The following is a 9,138-nucleotide window of genomic DNA, read 5'->3' on the forward strand; positions in this document are numbered from 1 at the left end:
ATTTTTTGGGATGATCTATCTGTTTTGCCTTCTACTTATAAACCAAATTCGACAAGAAAAACAAAATAAAACAAGTAGATAATATTAAACATAAAGTTAAACTTATACTACGTCATACACGTGAAAAAGACACATAAAAATAAATAGATCCAACTATACGGACACTAGGAATCCTACCCCTGCATGACTCTTCTCGATGTCTAAAAGATACTTCTCCTTGCTGACGTCCAGGCCTGGCATGTCTATCACTACGCGGGAGCGCGTCTCTGATGCTTTGTAGTGTTCTAGTGACAATGTGCTGAAAACGTCGCTGCTCCTGCTAGAAGGTCTGCTGCTCCTCTCTAAAGGTATGTTGTTCCGTTCTCATGCTAGAAGGTTCTGCTGCTCCTCTATAAAGGTATGTTTCCCCGAAGCTGGTGGCAATATGAAGCGAGTCTTGCCTCCATGGAGGAAGCCATGATCCTTCTAGATGCGAGAGGCATATATAGGACTGTGGTGGAAGCCATGTCCTAGATGACCTCCATGGTAGCGTCCTTGACCTCGTAGGCGTGGCTTGGAACCCCTAGTGCTGCATGATCTTAGTGACAAGCACTGGTAGAGGGGGGGCGTCTTCTTCGACTTGCAGAGTTGCTCAAAGATAAAGGAGACGATGCAGAAGCTATTATTATGCTCTTGAAGAATCCATAAACTATAAAGCATCACCTTACCTATATCCGAAGGCTTGGCCTAGCCTAGCAGATTGTATGCTGTCCATTGAGATACTGCTAACTGGTTCCTTCATAGCAAACTCTGATAAACGCAGTGAGACTTGGGTTTTTAACCCCCTTGAGAAGCGTCTCAACCATCATCACGTCGACAGTCTTACCATCAGGGGACTGTTTTGTCTGAACTTTCAGAGGAATCACTAGAACACCACTCACCACCTCCTTGGTGAGCTCCAGCGAGCGGCCATCCTTAACAACCGTAATGTGGTCATCCTCCGCTCTAATCATGCAATTATAAAATAAAAAAGTATAGTAAGAGAGGGAGAATATACCGCATCTTCCAACAAAACTAAGGGTTCCCATACTTTTGTTCTGATCTCAGCCCTGAAGTGCACTTCAAACAAATCGGAATAGAAGAGGTCTTGAAAATTTTGCTCCGGCACGATTTTAAGAATTCGAGCCATTTAGAGTAGGGATTTGAAAAATTGGGGTTTTGAGTTGGAATGGGGGTTGAATTTGGGGAAAGCTGTGAAAAAATGGTAAGGTGGTGTGTTGGGGTGAGGTTGCGACCGCGAGTAGGGTAGGGACGGGCGCGAGTCAAGTGGGGTGGCTAGGGTTGGGAATTTGTGAGATGGAGAAGAAGGGAAAGGGCGATCGCGTGGGCTTAAGGGTTTGATGGCACGTGCCTATTTTAAGAGTTTGAAATTTTCGCCCAAGCCCAAATGAATCAGGAAATTCCGATCTTGTCCTCCGTGCCTTGCAAAATTTGAGAGACGATCCATGCTTTGTTGCTTGTCTGATCTTGACCCGTGAGGTACCAAAGCGATTAGCATCGAAAATGCAACGTAACAGTATAAGATACACTCACATCCAACTGTAGATTAGAAACAGATGATGGAAAGAACTGTACAGGACTGTAGAGAAAATATGTACAAATAACAGAAAGAAAATTTTAATTAATTTTTTTTTGGGTTTTGAATAAGTTTGATAGAAATTTTAAAAGGTGGGTCGTTTAAAGTTAGATCCCCAAGACTTGGAAGTTTTTGAAAACTCAAGTCAATCCCAACCAGATGGCTAAATTACTATCCTCAGCTGTGCTCGATGAGCAGGTGGCTGGCACATGAAAACCGTAAAAAATGAATTGTTATGAGGTTGAAGACCGGGGCAAGTTGATGTTTGACAATTCAAGCACCAGCCTTCTCTCGATCTTGGCTCGTCTCTTACGTGCGTATGAACTCTTACCTAAACCAGGAATGATTTTCGGTATATGTGTCCATATTTTAAGCTGCAGTTCTTTAGGAAGTGTTTGCACAAGATCATTGAAACTGATCCATCTAGTCTTGCTAGGTGGAGGGTTTTTGTTTGCTACAGAAGACATTTTTGAAAAGTTTTTCTGAAACGAGAGAGATTAGAATGGGAAAAGATTTAAACGAGAGGGGAAATATTTTTAAGAAAGGAAACTTTTGGAAATTTTTAAGTGTTTTAATATCATATTATCGAGACAAAATAGAGAGGTGGATGCAAAAAGATAGAATTAAACAGAGAATAATATCACTTTGGGTTACTCTATTTGTTTAATTCTCGTTTGGAGATGCCTCATTTTTTTTTGGGTTTGTTTTCTCATTCAAAATATATATATATATCTATATAGAGGTTTTTCAAAAAAGATAAAATTATGCATTAATCCGGTATCATTTTGGTTACTTCGGATGTATAATTTTCATTTTTTATATCTTCTGGTTTTGAAAACTTTGGAGAGATGTTTTAAGAAACTCGTACTCAACAACTGTGATTCTAGATGTTACTACTTTAAAACAAATCATAACAGATATTCTTAGGCAATTTTCATGTTGGCTCTGTGGCGAACCCAATCAAGAGAGACAAAGCTTCAGCTACGCGAGTTGGGGGATTTACTGCGCAATACATGGAATGTCCTGACCCGGGAGAATAGCTCGGTGATATAGGCGACCCTTAGTAAGCAAAGTTGATCTCAAACTGCCCCTAGATTGCGTTGTTCTAGGGTTGGTCTGTGTAAAATCCATTGCCCATTTTGAAAAATCACTTAACTATTGATGTATCGAGAATATATCATTAATAGCACAAAGAAATCAAACATTTTTGAAAAAGAAGTATAAAATAAAGAAAAGAAAAATTGTATACTTGCTCCACGGGTTCACACTTACTCCAACGACGAGTAAAAAGTGTTTTACAAAGAATATGCGAGATATACAGTGAACTAAGGCTCCGACACTTACAACCACACCCTCTAAGTGGAGAGGTCTGGTTACCTTCTTGATGTATCCCCTTAAAGCGAAAGATTGAATGCAATGGGAAAGGAATAAATCGGAACAAGAGGAGTCAATCCTTGTAGATGGGATGACTAAGAAAGAGTTTTTAGCTCTCTTGCTTCGTTCACATCACTTGTTGCTTCAAAGGCTATGTTTGTTGGTTTAGGATTAGGAATAGTTTGACCTGGGAACACACCTTTCTGGGTTTTATCTTGGGCTAACAAGTTTAAAGATTGTTGCATGGATGCTAGGATTTGGGTTTGTTGTTGCATGACAGATAGCATTATTTCGTTGGGCTTATCTATTTGGACACTAGTTGATAGTGTAACGGGAAGTAGGTCTCTTTGGTTGTTGATAGGTGGGTTTTGGATAGTTCTGGTTAAACTGGGATGGAACCAATGCTCTATTCTGATTGTTATAGGTACCTTGTCCTTGTCTGAAGGTATTTGTTAGTTTGTTAAAACCTGGTGGTGTTTGGTTTTGTAGAATGTTGGTCCATGCGAAGTTTAGATGTTGTCTCCATGGTGCATTTGGTACATTGATAGCACATACTTCTTCTGGCTGAAGTGATGATAGGTTTGTGATCAAGGGACAGGTGGCATCTATATGGTTTAAGCTTAGACAGAAATTGCATGGTAAGGTATTTACGTTCATGACAGGATGAGGGGTTTGGTCTTTTTGTTTGGTTGACAGGGCATCTATCTTTCTTATGAGGGTTTCTATTAGGGTTTTGATTTTTGGATATGATTTTACCTCAAAAATACCACTAACCTTAGTTGCACTGGGTTGGGCTGTTCTGGAATTGTTTATGTCACCCCAATGGGTACTCTTTTCAGCTTGGTTTTCAAGAAAGGATAAAGCTTCGATTGCACCTCTATCCAAAAAATTACCATTACTAATGATGTCGAGGGTTACTTTGTGTTATGGGAGAAGGCCTTTGAAGAAACATTGGACAAGAGTGGATTTTTCTAGTTTATGGTGAGGACATGAATAGAGTAGGTCAGAGAATCTATCCCATGCTTCAGAAAATGTCTCACTTGGACTCTGTCTGAAGAACTGTATCTTGCTTCTTATCTCTTCTATTTTCTTCGGAGAAAAGTACTTCTTCATGAAAAAGAACACAATCTTTTCCCATGTATCAAAACAGTCGGCCTTCTGTGAGAGAAGTCAAGCGTGACTCTTGCCAGCTAGAGTGAAAGGAAACACTCGTACATTAACCTGATCATCGGTGACGCCCGGATGATGAAAGGTATTACATACGTCATGTATCCGGCGTAGATGCTCGTACGGTAACTCATGTTCCAACCTGTGGAAGATGGGTAGAAGATTGAACATGTTCGGTGGAATCCTAAAATCACTCGTGGGTAGTGTGAGTCGTATACAAGATGGAGGTCCATCTTGCAACGATATGTAGAAGTTGGAGAGAGGCTCTTCAGCTTGCACTACTTTGTCAGCCATCTTAAGAGATGGAGGACTAGAAACAGGAGATTGTCTAGGTCGACGAACTCTCCTACGTGAGTAAGTTTTATTCTTGCTAATACCAGAAGTGCCTGAACGCAGTATCATACACTTTTAACAAAACCTATCCTAACATTCTCAAATGGTGTAATGTATGCACAAGAAATCGAAATTCGTTTTTGCAAATATAGAGTTTTGAAAACTTTGCTTTTGGTCTATATTTTACTATGCCCTGTTCAGAGGAACAGTTGGGCGAGTAACTAGGATGACTCTACTACACGTCTCAGAAGAGTAGGTTGTTACTTCACCAAGTGGTGTGCTACCAAGAATCTCACTCCCGACGAATCTGGGGGAGGGGTGCGAGGAAGGTAGTTGGTCCACCGAAATCTGGTAACTGATTACTCTATATCATCGTGGCTAAATTTTTGTCCTTTTCTGGAGGAGCATGACTACTTGGGCTCTAGTTGATTGATTTTAATTAAAGTTTTTTTGTTTAAGGCTTTCAAGAATCAAGCAACGTCCAATTTACCTACATTGGGTGTAATAACTTCCCAATGGTTGTTATGGCTCGGGTTCAGCCTTATGCGCGAATGTAAATTGCAATGCGTAAAGTAAATTTCAAACAATCACATGAGCATGCTTAAACACATAAATATCCTCTTACTTGGGCTTCGAGGAGGTTTAGAATTTACCTCTCAAGTCATACTTACACGCTGCTTGAGGAGAAGACGATGTCGGCTGGCGCTTGTTCTGAGAATCAGGCCCAACCTTTCGAGCTTGACCCTGTTTTAAGTTACAAATAAAGGCCCACTTAAAAAGCCTACAATTTGGGTTTTTGACAATTTATACAACTTTGCCTTCAATGGCTCAAACTTAAAACTAAACTAAGATTATACTAATCTAATTAACTAGTTTTAGATTAATCTCCTAGATTAACTAGAGTTAATTGGACTTAGAGTGTTAATTACCAAGTTGATTCAAAGTGTGTGAGCTATGATCCATAACTTGCCTCACACACTTGAACTTCCCAAGGCAATTAAAACTTTAATCCTTTGGTAAGTATTAAACTTAAACCAAGTTTAACTCTTGTTCATCATAAGAAATCAATCAAAAACCAAGTTTTTTATTTATTTTTTTCGTTTTTTTTATCACTAACTATTACAAACAAGTTCCACTGTTTTCTCCTACTCTATTACAAAATCCAGACTCGGAGTACAACTATGTGTCCAAAATGAACTGGACTACAAAAAAAATCTCACGCACTTCTGTGGAGGTGAACCGGCGGTAGCGCTCGCCACGCCCGCACGGTCATCCACCAGCACTAGTGGACGGCGGTCGTCTTTCACCTGTTTGATCAGTTCCTCTCCACCTTTGTTGTTCCGCAACCTGATTTGCAAAAAAGTATCTTAGTACAGAGAGACAATAAAAATAAAATGACGAAAAATTGAATAAAAAAAGAAAAAGAAATGGAGAGGTGAGAATGATGCTCCCTTCTTAGATTCTCAACCAATCACTCTCACTCCTTCAATCCATGACGGTGGTGCCATTTGAAGCTTTAGTAGTGGTGGAAGTATACTTCAAAAGAGTTTAGAAGTTGAGGTTCATCCTAAATTGTTTAGAGTTTGAGTGAGGGAGATAGAAGAAGAAAGGTAGACTCTTGAATATTAGAATGGTTCTAAGCTAATGAACTTAAAAACTTTGATTGTTGATTAAAATGACTTGAAAACATGAAAGGAAGATTGATTAAAATATTGAAATGAAACAAGCAAATAAGAACAAGATGAAAATTGAAACAAAGAACAAGTAACAAGTTGATTGAAATAAAGGAAATGAAATAACAAGTTGATTGAAATAAAGAAAATGAAATAACAAGACATTTAAAACATAAATTGAAAAAACAAGACAAGAAAATAAACAAAACAAATGGTTTGGATCCTAAGACAATTGATGAGTTCTCTATCTTTTGCTTTTTGATTATATACCCCTACTTTTGCCTTTTACAGATTTGCCCTTACCCATTCTAAACTAGACACCTCACCCCTTTCACTTTTGCTTTTGATTTTGCTTTATAGGTGCCTTCTTGACCAAGGTAGGTTTAGGGATAAGTCTTCAAAATTTGAAATAAGGGCATCCATCTTTGGTCTTCTGATTTAAGTCCTTTGACTGTTGACCTTGACCGGTTGACTTTGACTTTTTTAACACTTTTTCATAGCAGCTACTGGTCTTCATAATAAGCGTGATTAAGACTCTTTTTGGTGCTAAGACACAACTTTTATGGTAAATGGTATGGAATACGCCTTAACATGAAAAATGCAGTAAAAGTTATGAGTTGTCTTTTCGTTAAGCATAAGAGGGACTGTAATGCAGCAATATACGGGTAATAAAATGCACATTTGGGAGCTGATCAGCTGGGTGGCGAGAAATTGAACTATGTATTGTGGAATTCGGACATGCCTTACTAGGATCCGGATTTAGGAAATCAGCACATGTCAAGGCAAATAATTAAACTTTCTCAAATCAGGACATGTCTTGCCATGAGCCGAACTTGGGCTGATCAGCACATTCCATAAGCCCATTATCAGTCATTCAAAATTGACAAATAAAAGGTCAAAATGTCAAAACCACACTCATTCATAAGGAGTTGCCTATACTCTGTTGCGAAATAAGAGATCAGGCTCCCACACTTACCTATCCGGAGTTCGGAATACTTGAGCAGGAGATGTGAAGCCCACTGGTCATCCTGAATTAAGTCATCTGGAAGAGAAAATAAAGGAAATTCCTTATTCTTGTTGAAGCCTGACTTCACACGTCCTTCCTTGAATTCCTTTCATGTATCTATTTGGATAGCTCCTTTTAATTCTAAACACTATATAAACCTCATGTGAGCCTCCATTACCACCTCAAATTTATAGTTAGACTTTTTGATGATAATTTCTCCAAGTAAACTTTACTTTCGAATACCAATCTCATATATACATACAAGCTTACTTGCTGCCACCACTTAAACATCAAGGTGTTTTTGAAAGCATCTTGTTTGCGCGCCGTTTATCGATTCCATCGAAATAAAGAAAACAAGCACCAAAAATATTCATAAAAGTTTGAATTTGTCTCCGCCATTGATAATATTTTGAAGCCTTTTGTGCTACCATACTTGATTCAGAAGAGAGTAAATCATTATTAGTGTGTGGTAGTTTTTTCACTAATTGAAACAAAAGATTAAGTGTGTAAATTTTTATCTTGTTTGTGTTGACCAATCCTCTTTTCTCTATTTGCATCAGGTTATCTTTTGTTAAGTTTTTACAAGAGAAAATTGAAGCTTTGGGTGTTAACAACTTCGTCCTTTTCTTTTAAAACTAAACTGTCAAACTCGATTTTGATCAGTTTCGGGTTCTCTAGTTGAACCATCACTCCTAGTTCGATCAAGTAAAAAGATCCAGTTCCGACTTTATCAATTGATTGTGTACTCTCAATTCCGATGTCTCACCAATCATTTTTTAGTTTTCCAATTGGTGAGGCAGTTCCAGATTTAGTACTGGACAATGCAGTTACACTGCGGATTCTTCAGTAGTTGACAATGTAGTTTCGGATTCTTCAGTCCACAAAATAGTTTCGGGTTCGTTACTTGACAAAGCAGTATCGACCTTGGACTTCCTAAGTTCCTTACTAGCATGGGAAGTGGAGTTTTGAACATGGAGTTCCTGACTAGATAGGACGTGGAACATTCCAAACTTGGACAAGTTCAAAATGTGGAGTTCCTACTAACTAGGTTTCGAACGTGGAGTTCTGCACTTGGACTTTCCATAAAGGAAGTTGAGTTCCTTACTAGCTAGGAAGTGGAGTGCTGAACTTAAACCTCCCATAGAGGAAGTCGAGTTCCGAGCTTGGAGTTCCTGACTAGCTAGGAAGTGGAATTCCGAACTTGGAAAAGTTTCGAGCTAGCGAGGAAGTAAAGTTCCGAACTTGGACAAGTTTCGAATGTGGAGTTTCAGACTAGTTAGGAAGTGGAGTTCCGAGCTTGGACAAGTTCTAAACTAGCGAGGAAACTTAGACAACATGTTTCGAATATCGAGTTCATGACTAGCTAGGAAGTTGAATTTTGAACTTGTACAAGTTCCGAACATGGAGTTCCTGACTAGATAAGAAGTAGTGGAGTTTCGAACTTGGACAAGTTCCAAACGTGTATTTCTAAACTAGGAGTTCTAGACTAGGAAGTGGAGTTTCTATCCTACAATACTAATCAGTTCCGAAGATCTAGAAACTATTCTTGTAGTTCCACTTCCATTCCATAGGAAGTGTGTTGATCTAGAAGTGAGCTAAAAGTATGTTCTGGTACTTCTTACCCATACTTACAAGTTATCCAATTACTACGGAAGTGTTGTCACGTGTCAACTCCATATTTGTATTAATAGTTTTGTCACGTGTCTACTTCCTATTTGCATAAATATGTATACACATATGCCCCTATTTTCTCTTTGAAGGTCGCACATTCAACCATAGAGGGAAAATGACAAAAGTGTCGAATTATATTTTATACAAATTCGTATTGCGAATCTTAGAAAAATAAGGTTTTGTAGGAAAATAGGGTTTACCCCTGTGTCAATTCCTGTAAATACCTTTAGTTTTGTTATGAAATAAGGCTTTGTAGGAACGTAGGGTGTGCCCCTATATTATTTCCTATAAAGCCCTTA

General features: G+C 38.7%; 1 non-coding gene across 1 annotated transcript; it reads left to right on the forward strand.

Annotated features, from left to right (window-relative positions):
• Positions 1 to 3,962: 3,962 nt before the first annotated feature.
• LOC147488144 (small nucleolar RNA R71) lies at positions 3,963 to 4,068 on the forward strand. The gene has a single exon (XR_015203402.1). It is a non-coding gene; the product is annotated as a small nucleolar RNA R71 (small nucleolar RNA).
• The last annotated feature ends 5,070 nt before the right edge of the window (positions 4,069 to 9,138 follow it).

The sequence above is a fragment of the Coptis chinensis genome, chromosome 7 (assembly GCF_015680905.1).
Source record: "Coptis chinensis isolate HL-2020 chromosome 7, ASM1568090v1, whole genome shotgun sequence".
Taxonomy (NCBI): domain Eukaryota; kingdom Viridiplantae; phylum Streptophyta; class Magnoliopsida; order Ranunculales; family Ranunculaceae; genus Coptis; species Coptis chinensis.